The following is a 14,216-nucleotide window of genomic DNA, read 5'->3' as shown; positions in this document are numbered from 1 at the left end:
TTCTTTTTTTTCTTCTTTTTATATTTATCAAGTTTCCAGTTTTTTCCCCAAACTCACACAACTACTTTAATTCCCTGAACATCACCATGAATACTTTAATTATGCTCTAGTTGCGAGTACATATCTAAAGGGAAACAAATGAAAAATGTTGCCAGGGAACATTATTCTGATGTGTTTAATATTAACTTCTTATTTTATTAAGGCCCGAGCATGAAAGTGCGAGGAAACTACTGTTTTTGTAAATATTATATTTTTTCTTTTTGGAGAAATGGTTTTATGGATGAGATTGAAAGAAAATGAATGCATGGCAATTTTCAAAAAATGCATTTGCAGATTTGTTGACAGGGAAAAAAAGAAACTCGATTTTAAAATGACAATTGACTTCAAAATTGTCGCACTTTCCACCCCAACAGCAACATTACAGTACTCACACCATTATACACTTTGCTGTGCCTGGCAATATTACGTGTAGGCAGGAGTAAGGGCCATAAACAAAAACGATTGCATCTACTGTATCCATCATTGCTCAGCTTTCTTGAATCTACTTCTTGCTCACCAAGCACCACTGTTGCCAACCAGCAAACTGTTTCACCAGATGTGATAACTTTTCAGACTCCTTTTAATGACTAAACATCTCACAAGCGCCAAACAACAAATCTAGTGACATTTTCAGTTGGCATCAGCAACTTTTTTTTTGCCCTCGCTCACATAACGCTGCTGGCTCACGTAACATGTTGGCTATGTTGAGTTGAGCAGAGTTGCCAGATTTGGCCGATCAATCAGCAGCGTGGCTGAAACATGAATGAGCCGTTCCTGCAAAAGCAACGGGAGGGAAACGCTGAGGGTTATAGGTGTTGAGGAGGATGATACTGAGTTCTCTTCTTTCATAAGCTGATTCCACAGAGAAATTCACAGTACATGAATACAGCAGCACACCGTTAGCTGCTAAACACTACACTCCATTTCAGGATTGGCATTGTACTGAATGCCCTCTCCGTCTCCTCATTATCTCAACATCTTAATCTTTTAAATGAATAGTTAGGTTTACTTTCTATCTAAAGCTAACAGCTAATGTTAGTTATCTGTAGACAAATCTTCTGGCTACGTAAATAATGTGATTTATCTTGTATGTAATCTTTTGGATGGTAAAGATAAGCCGTGGTGGAATGTAAATGAGTCCATTTACCTAATTTGAGGTACTCGTACTGTACTGTACTGTACTTGAGTGTTTTCTATTCATGCAACTCAATACTTCTACTCTACAACAATTTAGATGGAATTATTTTACTTTATACTACCAAGTCAATTATTTGACAGCTTTAATTACTAGTTACTTTACAGATTAAGATTTTTGCATATGAAGATCTTATAAAATATGATATTTATCAAGATTAAACTACTGTACCTAACAATATATACAAGTAGAGCTGAAACAAGTAGTCAATTAATTGATTAGTAAAAAAAATTTTTTTACAATCATTTAGCTCATTTAAGTTAAAATTTCATGTTTCACTTGCTGCTATTTATTAGGATTTTAATAATTGACATTTGTACAATTAAAGTGTCCCTATTTTCTGAAATTTTACAAACCAAACATCAATCAAATCGATTAATCAAGAAAATAATCAGCAGATTAATCTAGAAGGAAAATAATTAGCTGCAGTCCTACATAATAGTTAAAAAATAGCTCCACATCAACAAACTACAGCAGTAAAATGCTGCTTTTACATTCATGTATGAGTAGTGACAATCTATATAATAGTATAACAGTCTCGCAGGCCATTTTTCTACATCGAGTACTTTTACTTGTCATACTTAAAGTACATTTTCCTGATTATACATACTGAAGTAGTGACATCCTCATTATTAACATGTCTTAATCATGCAACCAACTGAAACTTCTCATGGCAGCCGGCTCCGTAAAGAGGACCTGCTCCTGCATTTTAACCAATGTTTCATGTATTCATGTAATCACATATTATTCAAAACTACTGCAGCACGCACAGATTTGGTGATTTGTACCCAAAGCGATGTCTAGCAAATTGAGGTTTAGCTGAATGTGCTGGAAAAGTTCTAGTCTTTTATACAGCTAGAACACATATAGCTGTCATCTCAACATCACAGCATGGACTATAATTTAAGATGAATTGTTTCACATGGAGGTATATCCATCGACTTTGTTGAATAATAGTTTTACATAACCTTGAAGATTTTCAATTAAATTCAGCCTGCTTTTAGCCTTGATAGACATTTTCTGTACTGAAAAAGAACCACATACTGTGAGCTGAGAATGTAATGCAATTTAGACTTACAGTACATCAATGTACGGCTGTGAAGTCCAGCGTGCTGATATCAGTGGTGGAGGAATTATCCACATTATTATATAATTACCATAAAATACTACATTACAAGTCAAATCATTGCATTTAAATTGTTACTTAAGTAAATGTATACTGTGTAACAGTTAATTTAATACCATTTTGTACAGTGAACTGATTTTTTTTTGTTAACTTAATCCTTTTAACACTGCTATATTATACATCTTTATATCCAGAATAACAGTGTATCTCACATTGGCTATGGTTTTGTATTAAAACTGCCAGAAAAGCCTTTTCAGTTTCACCTGGTGAGCGAACTGTGATCCTCCCTGTGTTGCATCAGTGCAATGAAAGAGCTACACTTGAGCATGAAACCTTATCAGAGCTGTCTTAGGATGATGTGATCCTCTGTTGAGCTCTGGGAATCCTTTTATCACTCGCCCCTCCGCAGTCGGGTCAGTGCTGCTGGAACCAGGAAGAATTCACAGACTTGAAGGACACTGAAGCTTCCCTATACTGCCTGCCAGTAAAGTAAATAGGATTCAAGTCTTACTTGGTGACAAAGGTGATACCTTTTATCAATTTGCATTACCAACTGCACTGACACGCGCATGTTATACAGTTTAAGGGCATCGGAATATCAAACAGTGAAAGTGTAGTCGCCAGAAGAATTACAGCATTATCATTCTTGCCAATTGGGACCAGCAGAAACAGTTGATTTGTTGTGATTTGTTCTGTCCATCCTGGAAGGGGGATCCCTCCTCTGTTGCTCCTCCTGAGGTTTTTTCCATTTCTTTCTTTGTACACTATTGGTAGGTACAAATTACATTTCTCTCTGAGATCAGAGGTAGCAGAGTCCTTACTGACAAATGGGGGTCGAGTGTCTTGCTCAAGGACACTTAAAAAAAAGGATCTATAGACCGATTGATTGTTGTGCGACTTGCCAGGAAACAACTCAACGCCACCAGTTGTTTTTTTGCTGCGAGGTAGATTAAGACTTAAGATAACACTCTTCTCAAACTGCTCGTTTCCAATATAATTAACATTAATGACCCCTACAGTGGAGCTAATTCACAATCATTTTGCACTGATTTGTTTTGATGAACGCTTTTCCTAAACCTGTCTGCAGTGTCTGTGCAGGATTTGTCGGCACCCCCCAAAGAGTATTTAGCCAACAGCACCAAAGGAAAATTAGCTCCAAAATGATAGGAATGGAGAATAAAAGGCAATTCTAATCCTCTCTGAATGTGATTTAAGAAATGTGACAGCCACCTCACTAATGGTTAAAACTATAAACCAGCACAAAAATGACAATTACCAACAGAAGCCACCATGTTCTGAATAGACACATTATACAAACACTAATAAAAAGTAACATTTGGAATTTTCGAACTGGGTTTTCGTGGTTACCACTTTGGATATAAAATATGAGGGTGCAGGTCGTATCCACGCGGACCCTCCAACGTTTTCTCTTCGTTTCAGCTCGCAGTGGCTGGCTGCAGTTTGTTTTAATGACGGATACAGAACGGATATTTCGTCACGTTACTGAAAACTTACTAAACTAAAACAATTGATTTCAAAATCATAAAAAAAAAAAAAAATTGTGATACATAGGTGAATCATTTTTTCCCACCCCTAGAGGAAATTATTGTTAGTTATTTATAATTATCTAATTCCCAGAGAAATGTACTGTTTAAGTGCATTGATGTCATTTTGGACAATAAAGTAAATATCGGTATCGGCCCCAAAAATCCAGTACCAGCCAGGCTCTATAACACAGACTTATTGCCTTTACTGCAACCGATAATGCTTACTGCGGTGCGTAATCACCCCCCAAAGGCCCACTCAGAGCCAGGAAAAGCCCTGCTGTTAGCCATGTGTAGGCTGCATGCTGCATTCTTCACCACTCAGAGATGTGATGCAGACAGAACACTATGGATGCCAGAACATGTTGGATGTCAGCTGCCACAAGTCAGCTTGTTCGTCAGTGAGCTTGTACGTCTGTGAGTTTCGCCTCTCTGCAGTAGATGGACAGACAGCACAGCACTGTCAAGTCAATACAGTATGCAGTACATGTAGTCTGAGTGAAAGAAAGCAACATCGGGGTCCAAGCAGCCTGGAGAGCGAAAAAAAAATATCACTTTCCAAAAAAATACCATTTACTCTCTGTTGTTGTGAGCTTCCATCTCTAGGGTATATACAGTTTTAGCAGTGAGGAAGAAAGTGAACGAAACATACTCTTATATAACACGTGAGTGCACTATGGCTGTAGATTTGTATCGGAAAGTCACTGTGGAGGATTGTGAGTTAACCCCTTAAAACTCTGACCGCCCACCGGCAGGCTCTGCCGCTATTCTGTCTTTCAGAGGTTGAGGCGGGCTGAGTTTTCGAGCTAGTTAGATACTGGTATCATGTGAAACTAGAAAACCTGAGGAAAGATCGCTAAATAACGCTACGAAGTTACGCTAAATTGGCATGGTGATTTTCAAAGGGGGTCCCTTGACCTCTGACCTCAAGATATGTGCATGAAAATGGGTTCTATTGGTTCCCACGAGTCTCCCCTTTACAGACATGCCCACCTTATGATAATCACATGCAGTTTTTTTAATCTGTGTATAAATGTGCTATTTTAGCCTATTTTAAAATGGTGTATTTGAATATTTCTGCATTCTGGGGTCCCTAAACAGTCTTGGAATTATATAAATTGAGTATCACTGTAACTCTGAGACTCTTGTGGATCCAATTCGCCCAATTGTATTCATGTGTGATGATGTTAGTCCCCATAGTAGCCATTTCATTGTAGTGAGACCATTTTTTTAAGACTTGACCTCACTGTATAAAATGACCTGTTGTGACCTCTAGGATAATCACAGCCTCATGAAACTTTATAGCCATAAACAAAAGTTTTTGAAACCAAATCACAGCATGGCTTTTTCTATGGTTTTCCTCGGGGTCTTGATGTCTTAATGTGGTATTTTGGAGGGATTATTGATAATCTTTTATCAAATCTCAAGTGGTAAAAAATGGTTGAATTTAGCACCAAATCTGTGTAACAAATGGTATCAACCCAAAAATTGCTGCAATTATTTATGAGACATAACAGAGCATGGGAATGGCCATCATATACTTCTATCATAATGCTCTATACTCTTATACACTTTCACAACTTATTTTAATTGATTAATTCATTTATTAATTCATTTCTATTTCTTATTATTGACTAGAACAACTTGACACACAGTGCCTGGCTGCTCCTCAAATTAATCTTCATGTTCTGAGCTTTCGGATGATGTACACCACTTCTATGTGACATCTACTGTTGACTTTTTATCTCCCCCTGAACATCCCCTTTCTCCATCCCTACCCCTTTAAGAAAGAGGGAGGAATGGGGAGGGGTTAAACTTCTCTTATAGTATCAATTACATCTAATCCAAATAAACTGTTTATACTAGTTTAGCATAAAATTATTTAAATAATATAATTCTACAACTAAACAGTTTTTAAAAAACACTTTTTATTGTATGAAGCAGCAACATAAAAGGACTATTCTTCTAATTTTATACGACTCCCTCTAAAAGCATTTTCAAATTAAGATAAACCAGGATGTTTTATGGGTAATGCAAAGGCAAATATACGTACCTACTGTTATCTTCCGCTGAAAGCTCTTCTCGCTAAGATTTCCTTGGACTGCAATGTGCTGGATCTGCATTTTTCTTGATTTAGGCCCAGCTTATCTTAAGCTTATAAAGATGTCAGCAAAACCCCCTTTTAATAGTGCAAGGCTCTTTATTCATTACCAAATGTAAACTTTGCTGCAGAGGAGAGCAGGATGGGCTGAGGGTAAATTAGAGGGTGTATTCTACTCAACTAATTACTCTGTAAATTCAAGCCCCCCTTGGGAGGAGAAAAAAAAAAAAAAATCAAAACACTCTCTCCGCATTTATTAAATCTATCTACCCAAAGGGTGTAATATCCCTCGTTTTAAATGCCATTTAAGAAGAAAGAAATTCAGAACTGAAAGGCACATGTTTTATTTTTGCTTGTATCAAAGTTTCTCCGGTTGACAAGAATCAGAAAAGAAAGTCCGATTAATAAGCAGCTCGCAACACCATTTCCTCTGCCTTCCACCGCCGTGTCAGGATCCATCCGACAATAACACAAATTCAATGTGGTTAGCGTAGACGTGCGGCATTGTGCATATGCATCCAACCAAATTTCAGCCATCAAAAGGTGATGCCTGCTGACAGGTTTATTGCTCGACGGTGCTGCTACGGTCACAAAAGGGGGAAATATTCAGCTACCTGCTGGCGATAACTGTGATGATTAAACCCTTTGATGCAGAGCCGTCACCCTGTCAGGCTAAAGGCTGATGCAGGCGAGGACAGAAATCCTGGCAAACTGGTCTTTTAACAGCAGACATCACAGAGTGGAGGATAAGCCAGACCGAGTGCTGCTGCTGTCTCCGACCCCCATCCACCCTCTTATCTTGTCTGAAGTGACGGATATCAAGGTCAGCCGGCGACCCCTCAACTGTCCTAGCTGTCACACTGCTCACCTCACACACACACACACACTTATACAATCGTCTAACAAGGAGACATTTTGTTGTCAGTGTCACAGTTTGTGTAATGGAGGGCTTTTAGGTGGCCCCTTAAAGACCCCATGAAATGGAGACTTTGACTTCCCGGAAAACAGTGAATCTTATAAGGAATACCCGGCTGAAAAACTATATTTTTAGTATCAAACACCCCTTTTAGGCTTTTAAAACTGTCACCGAAAAGCTTGTGTCTTGCCCCTTTGCAGAGGATGGCAGCTGTAGTCAGCTTGGATTCACAGTTGTTACAATGGTTCCCATTGGCAACCCAGAGTGATGGCTAGAGTTGGGTTGATTACCGGTTTTGCCGGTCCGGTGTACGAGCTTACACCGGTTTGATTTTATACCAACCGGTTGAACCAGCATTTGTCATTATGCAAATTAAAAAGTAGCCAACATGAGCAACCTGCGCCGACAAACATGATTGCATGTTTTGATTGCTCGCTGTGATCATCTGTAGGCACTGGCAGTAACATGCAATGAATTATTTGCCTGGGTAGGCAGTGACCTATCAATGTGGCATTACTTATGGATGGATAAAATAACCTGTAGTCTACATTAGTTGTGCAAACACAACACAATAAACTCCCCTAGAGAGAGCGAGAGTGCTTGGTGTCAGCGCACCAGTAGAAAACAGCTTATTCACTCCTACAAAATGCACACCAATAACCACAGACAAAGAGCGTCTGGTGACGGCGCACCAGGAAAAAGATAAAAATATAGCAATATTGTTGTCAGCCCACAGTAGCCTAACACAAGACAACATACACAGTCAGGTCAATAAAAGGGTTAAAAAAAAAAAGGAAATATATCAAATATATATTTCAGGGCTGTAATGAATGTTATTTTTTACATTTGAAGCTTCTATTGAGGTTTTCTAATGAAGCTTTGAATGCATGTTGTCATATTTTGTGATGTCATCACGCTAAACAAATGGGAAAAATATGATTTTGTGTTATTGTGGTAAATAATATAAATGTAATTTATGGTGCTGTCATATTTCTGGGCAAGTAAATGCTGTTTTTCAAAGGAGCAAATGCCAACAAATATGGATTTAAGCAGAATATTTTGTTGGCTAAAAACATGGAGACATTTATATTCAAATTCGAATCTGGCTCAAATTATCCAAATTACTCATAGAACCAATTATCCTCTATGGTAGCGGGTGTGGGGCCAGTATTTGGCCTAATTGGACAAACACTCAGTGAAAATTATGCATTTAGAGTCTTTCAACAGCATCCTGCAGGTGCACAGAAAAACCACAAACAACGCCTGCAGAGCTAAATAAGGCCAAATCCCATTAAACATCAACATTCAAAAAGAGCAATCAAATATTGGCTTCATCTAAAAAACTGTGACCCACCACAAAGCCCTGAAATGCCAAGAGCTGAGCAAAGACAAGAGTCACCTCACTCAGCTGGTACTGACACTTGTATCACTTTCAAAATGGCCATGCCAATAAAGCCTCATTGAATTGAATTGAATTGAATTGAATTGAGAGAGATAGAGAGGTGGAAGGTGTAGACCTACTATTGCATGCAATGTTTCAGTGAGTTATTAAAGACGACCTATTACACTTATTTTCAGGTCTGATTGGTCAGCTGGCCCACTTAGTTGTGATTGGTCAATTATGTCACATTATGTAAATTTATTACACCGCTGTGTTGAATACTCGATTCTGATTGGTAAATCATGGCGTTAATAAGCGGGATAATGTACAGCTACCTAACGAGGCTTATTTCACAACAATGACTGGCTCGCTGTACACTATCCCTTACTTGTTTGAGGGTGTGCCCAACTAGCCGCTCCGTAAATGTGTTACTTGGTGACATCACCACGTTACGGAAGAAAAGGCGGGACTTTAATCAAGGCGTTTCAAGCAGTTCAAGAGCAGTGTTTCTGTTGAGGAGAGTAACTCCTTCTGGCGTGGACTTTGCTGACCTTTTACATGTACAAAAAAAAAACTATATAACACACTAAAGGAAAGGGAAAAAGCACAAAAGCATAATAGGTGCCCTTTAATAATAATAATTCAAATGTCAAACTATCCATTACAGTCCTTCTTAAAAAGGAGGCACTTACTTTATTTGTAGATCCAGGCGCCTATATCCCTCTGGACAAAGATGTCAATGACTTTGTTGTTGAAGTCCTCAGTGTTAGGTGTATTATGTCGGTTTCAGTATCACCTTTTCAATAAGAAATATGAGCCAAGGTCCAAGGAGGAAAGCCTGTTGTTGCATTGTGTTATGGCTGCAGGTCTTTTTGAGCTTTACTGAAAAGGTCCACTCCACAGATGTGTTGGTGGAAGGTGGCCTACAAACCAGCTTCAAAAGCTTTGTGGCCTTGGCTACAGTATCATTATCTATCAAACACCAGCTGTAGCCTGCATGAGTCATTCCTGGGACTGTTAATAGTATATTCATCTTTTTTCTGCCAACACATGCAACAGTTTAATATGTCCTTGTTTCCCTTTAACGTTACCTTTTGCATTGTGCGCAATGATATGGAGCCACAGCTGCTGAGAGTGGACATGGGCCTTGGATTGTTCATGCTTCAGCAGAGCTCTCAGGTAAATTGTCCTTGTTAAAACTCTTCAAGACTGCATGAAATAGATCCTGCAGGTCAGGTGCAGGTCACAGTACCTTTTCTTTCTTCATAAAACTGTGTTGAAAGTCTTTTTTAAGTGAGAAATATCCATGCTGACCTGCAGCTGTTCAAACTATCCGCGCTACCTGAGCAGGTGCTACTAACTAGTGCGAAGTGAGCCGAGTGGTGACGAGCTGGAGCGAGAGGGAGTGGAGGTCATGTGACACGAGGGTCACCAGGGTCGATCCAAAAAGTAAAGAAGCAGAGAGATGAATCTCCGGGCTGCAGTCGAAAAGTCTGTTTTTGCTTAATTAGGAAGGTTCCTAACCAAATGACCCGGAAGTATCATAGCAGCCATGATAAGAGCTGCTTTAAATTCTAAGGAAAGGTGCTTCAATGCTTCCTTTATTACTGTCCTTTACCAAAGGAATGGAGATAATACCGTCCCACAATTCCTTGCGGCCGCAACATTTAAAGGTCCCATATGATGCAAATTTTCAGGTTCCTACTTGTATTTTGTTTTTCTACTAGAACATGTTTACATGCTGTAATGTTGAAAAACAATACTTTATTTTCCTCATAATGTCAACCTGAATATGCCTGTATTTACCCTCTGTCTGAAACGCTCCGTTTTAGAGCATTTTGACAGAATTGCGTTGCTAGGCAACAGCTTGGGTCCATGTGTACTTCCTGTCAGCTGATGACATTCACATACACTGCAACCAGGAATAAACTGGGACACATTTAGAATGTTTACGTTTAAAATTATGTCAAGGGTCTAAATATTGTATATTCGTGACTTCATGAATGGGCAGAAATCCTGACAGCTTGTTTCAAATGCAGAGTTTCTGAATACGGGCTGTGTGTATTTCCCTGTGGATCGAGTGTTTCGATACTTTCACAGTATTTACATAGGATTTAAGCCTGCTTTATAATAAAAAAAAAATTGAAAATCTCACTTTTTTATAATATGGGACCTTTAAATCGACACACCATTCAGCCATTCATGAAAACAAACGATATGCTTATCTTGCATAATATTTTCATACAGTCATATACTTATTGGGATTCATGTTGATATATGAGTGGACAGTGACAACCATTTTGTTTCCTTTTATTTCTATTTATTTATTTTGAACATCTAACAAATAAGTAAAAAAAAAAAACAATAACAAATAAAAAGAAGAGTAAACATATAGTAAACAAATAATCAACATCAACAACATTAAATATACATTTAATGGTTCTACTCCTTCACTTTAACTCAAGTAATAACTCAAACTAACTAACTAACTTGAACTTCCTGCATTGTGGCAAAAGGACCCTACTATTGTGACTGGTTTAACTGGAGTAGGCTATGAGTAATCCTGAGAGAAATTATGAATAATGAACATTTAAAATGAATAAATAAATACAATTCATGAAATTATCGATATGAATAAATGATCAATAAATACAAATATCATGTTATCTCAACATTTCTGTTAAGCTTTGGTGAGGCTCTGCCTATCCTGACCGCACATCACTGAGACTGGATTTGAACAGGGACCCAACTGCAGTGTATTTTTGGTCTGCTTGTCGTGGGCGGGATGAGGAGTTTGTGTTCGCTGTATTTTGCTCTTAAATTTATTGTATACTGGGAAGGTAGAAAGACAGACTATAGCTGTACTCTCTGGATAGTAGGATAGATAAATGGATGGATGGAAGACTGTTCAGTTTAAGTCTTTTTTATATATACAGTAAAAAAATATAGAATTATGTAGAGTAATTTACAGCATTGTGAAATTTATGGTTAGCGTTTTCATCCAATAGTTCCAATAGTCCTGCATGGACACAGGATATGATTACACTTGTTCATTATCATTAAGCAAGATCATATGGATTCAGCTTTAACAACATGGATCATCATGCATTCTTTGTTATGCCCAGAAACGGCATACAATATATGCAATTTGCTTTCACTGTATCATCTCACATTTTCCTGTGGAGGTTTTTGGAAATGTTAATCAGTCTTTGCTTGTTAGCTACATTATCTCCCAGACATATATGGCAAAGACACCAACAGCATGCAGGCACATACTGCTGGAATGCACCTATACATGTCTGAAGTATGGCAAATATAATACATGAGTTTGTATTTGGATTTTTCCAGATAAACAAAAAAAAATTCTAATTCTTCTTTAGTCAAATCAAAAGCTGATATAGTTTGTAATTTTAATTTAGATTTCCATTAAGATTTAATGAGTTTCAAATTGAAGTGTTGATTGCGCTAAACCAATTTCTAAAAATCTTTCCATGAGAGAGTAAAAACAAGTCTGGTCACACTTCCCCTAATTTAAAGTAAACCTCTTGTGTTTGCTGTGAATGAAATGCAAGGTAATGGAAACTGACTAATCCACATCACAAGGCGCAATCACTTGAAATGTGACTCTGCTCATGTTTCTCTGCTTATAAAGATAACCTGTACATAGAGTTACTTTACTGATTTTGATTTAACGATATAAAGAATATCAAATATAACAATTAATATCATAGATAAAATAATCTACAGGTCTGTCACAGCAGAAATAACAATATAAAAGTAAAAAGTACTAACATGCTCCAAAATGTATGTATAAACTGTAACATTATGTCTTTGTATACAACAAAAATTGACTTGAAAAAACTTTAACTGGGGAGGGATCCCTCTCCCAGGACAGACAGACATGCAATAGATGTTGTGTGTACAGAATGGACCAACATAAGAAAATTACAACAGAGATAATCCATATGACAATATCACATATCACATAATGTATATCACAAAAACTATACATAGAATGTGAACATAACATATCATATGAAAAAAGATGGATCCATGAGTATGTCAACTCAGTTTCCAGGTGTCGCCAAACAGCTAGAGCCGACCTTCTCTCCACCATGGAATCTGGAAAGAGGACAGGCTACACAAACACTGACTTTCCTGGAGGACGGATATCCAGATCGAAGATGTGGAATGAGGCACTGACAGCCAGGAGAGAGAGAGAGAGGGGGGGGGGTCCCGGGATGGCCGATGGTTCAGCACAGAGAAGCCTGAGTTAAAAGAAAGAGAGAGGGAGGGAGAGAGAGAGAGAGAGAGAGAGAGAGAGATAGATGTGTACAGCTATGCTTGTGGTGTGACATGAACAACAGAGGGTTATTGAGAAGCAGTGGCTTTCAGAAAGCTAATATTATTCCCATCTGCAGGACTTTTAGGCTTAAATTATACATTGAGACTGAGGCCGACCCGCCAGCCGTATAATGAAGGAAAAAGCAGCTAACTGAAAGTTGAGGCCAAAAGATGACTTCTGAGGTTGGATTAAAAGGGCATCAACCGAATCAGACTGTCTGATGTTCATAGGGAGGTTATTCCAGAGGAGGGGGGCACGATATAGGAAAAGGCCCTGTGGCCTGCTGACTTCTTTTTAAATCTGTGGACAGACAGGAGCCCTGTGTTCTGAGAGCAGAGAGTCCTGATTGGAGTATAAGGAGATCAAACAGGTATTTACAATTTTGTAAGTCATCAGAGGGACCTTCAAATCTGATCTGACATGGATCAGGAGCCAATGAAGGGAAGCAAAAACTGGTCTAATATCGTCAATTTTTCTAGTTTTAGTTTAAGGGGACATATCATGCTCATTCTGAATTTCATATTATATTTCTCATATGTTCTACTAGAACAGTGGTTCCCAAACTGGGGGACCCAGAGTTTATCCGGCAAGGCTAAATAATACACAAAAGGAGGGCCCTGCAGAAACATGCTACTTGACATGTTTACATGCTTTAATGTTGAAGTTCTCAAGCTGTGGGTGGTATATTCTAATGAGCCTGCATGTGACATAGCAACGTACCCTCCAACACGGTCTCATGGCAGTTGTGACACTCATTACTCAACATATTTTTTTTTCCTACGAATGTCCAGCAACACGTGTCACTTTCCAAACGTTTCAAAATAAACTTCAGTCTTCACAGAAAACAACTTGGTTAGGTTTAGGAAATGATGGGTTTAAATAACTACGAAAGTTGTGTAAGTAAGGAAGTTACGTGACAAAAATATCAATGTTGACTTCTGGTTTCACACGAGACTCGAACAGTGGCCCCCCCGGGTGAAAGTCTGGTGTTTTTTTCATGAGAACAGCCTGGACATAGGAAGGGGAGCCAAATCTGAGTGGCTTGTTGAATCTGATTTATGCAGCCCACGAAAAAAACTGACTGGGTTGACTTATTTCACAGTTTGTGGGTTGGGAGGCACTCAAATATATGAGCACAAGCGCTGAAAAAGTGAGTTTTTCATGATACGTTCCCTTTAAGATTAATGATATACATTGTACTAATGTAATGCATAATCATCGAAGCAGTGAGTGGATTAGAGTGAGTATTTGCATTGATGATCCACATGAAAACAACATCAAGTGAGAGCTTAGTAATCCAATATGGAGTGGAACTAGCAGTAACCTACATACAATTTAGCATGCGCAGCCATTAGTATAGATTGGGTTGCTCCTCCTTGAATAATAAAGACCTCAATGCTATGCCATGACAGCCCGAGGAATCCATTTAATTGCCTTCCTTGTAGCAATTTTTCTCAATACATGCAGAGACTGATAACAAAGACGAATATACATGGCTGACAAAGCACAGCTTACGTCACACTGGTGGCACAGGAGACTTGAAATGAATCTGCGAATTATCTTACTTAT

The 14,216-nt window shown here is 38.4% G+C and overlaps 1 protein-coding gene across 1 annotated transcript in view; it reads right to left on the bottom strand.

Moving 5' to 3' along the window:
• Positions 1–9,660, bottom strand: part of lrrtm4l1 (leucine rich repeat transmembrane neuronal 4 like 1) — a 143,707-nt gene extending 134,047 nt beyond the window's left edge. Inside the window, exons 1-2 of the mRNA XM_074617817.1 lie at positions 9,394–9,660; positions 8,995–9,098 (exon numbers count right to left, since the gene is read on the bottom strand). The gene's annotated coding sequence lies outside the window, so the exon portion shown is untranslated. The remainder of the gene's footprint in view (positions 1–8,994; positions 9,099–9,393) is intronic.
• Between the last annotated feature and the right edge of the window lie 4,556 nt (positions 9,661–14,216).

The sequence above is a fragment of the Sebastes fasciatus genome, chromosome 19 (assembly GCF_043250625.1).
Source record: "Sebastes fasciatus isolate fSebFas1 chromosome 19, fSebFas1.pri, whole genome shotgun sequence".
NCBI classification, from domain to species: Eukaryota; Metazoa; Chordata; class Actinopteri; order Perciformes; family Sebastidae; genus Sebastes; species Sebastes fasciatus.
This window is presented reverse-complemented; position numbering and strand designations above follow the sequence as displayed.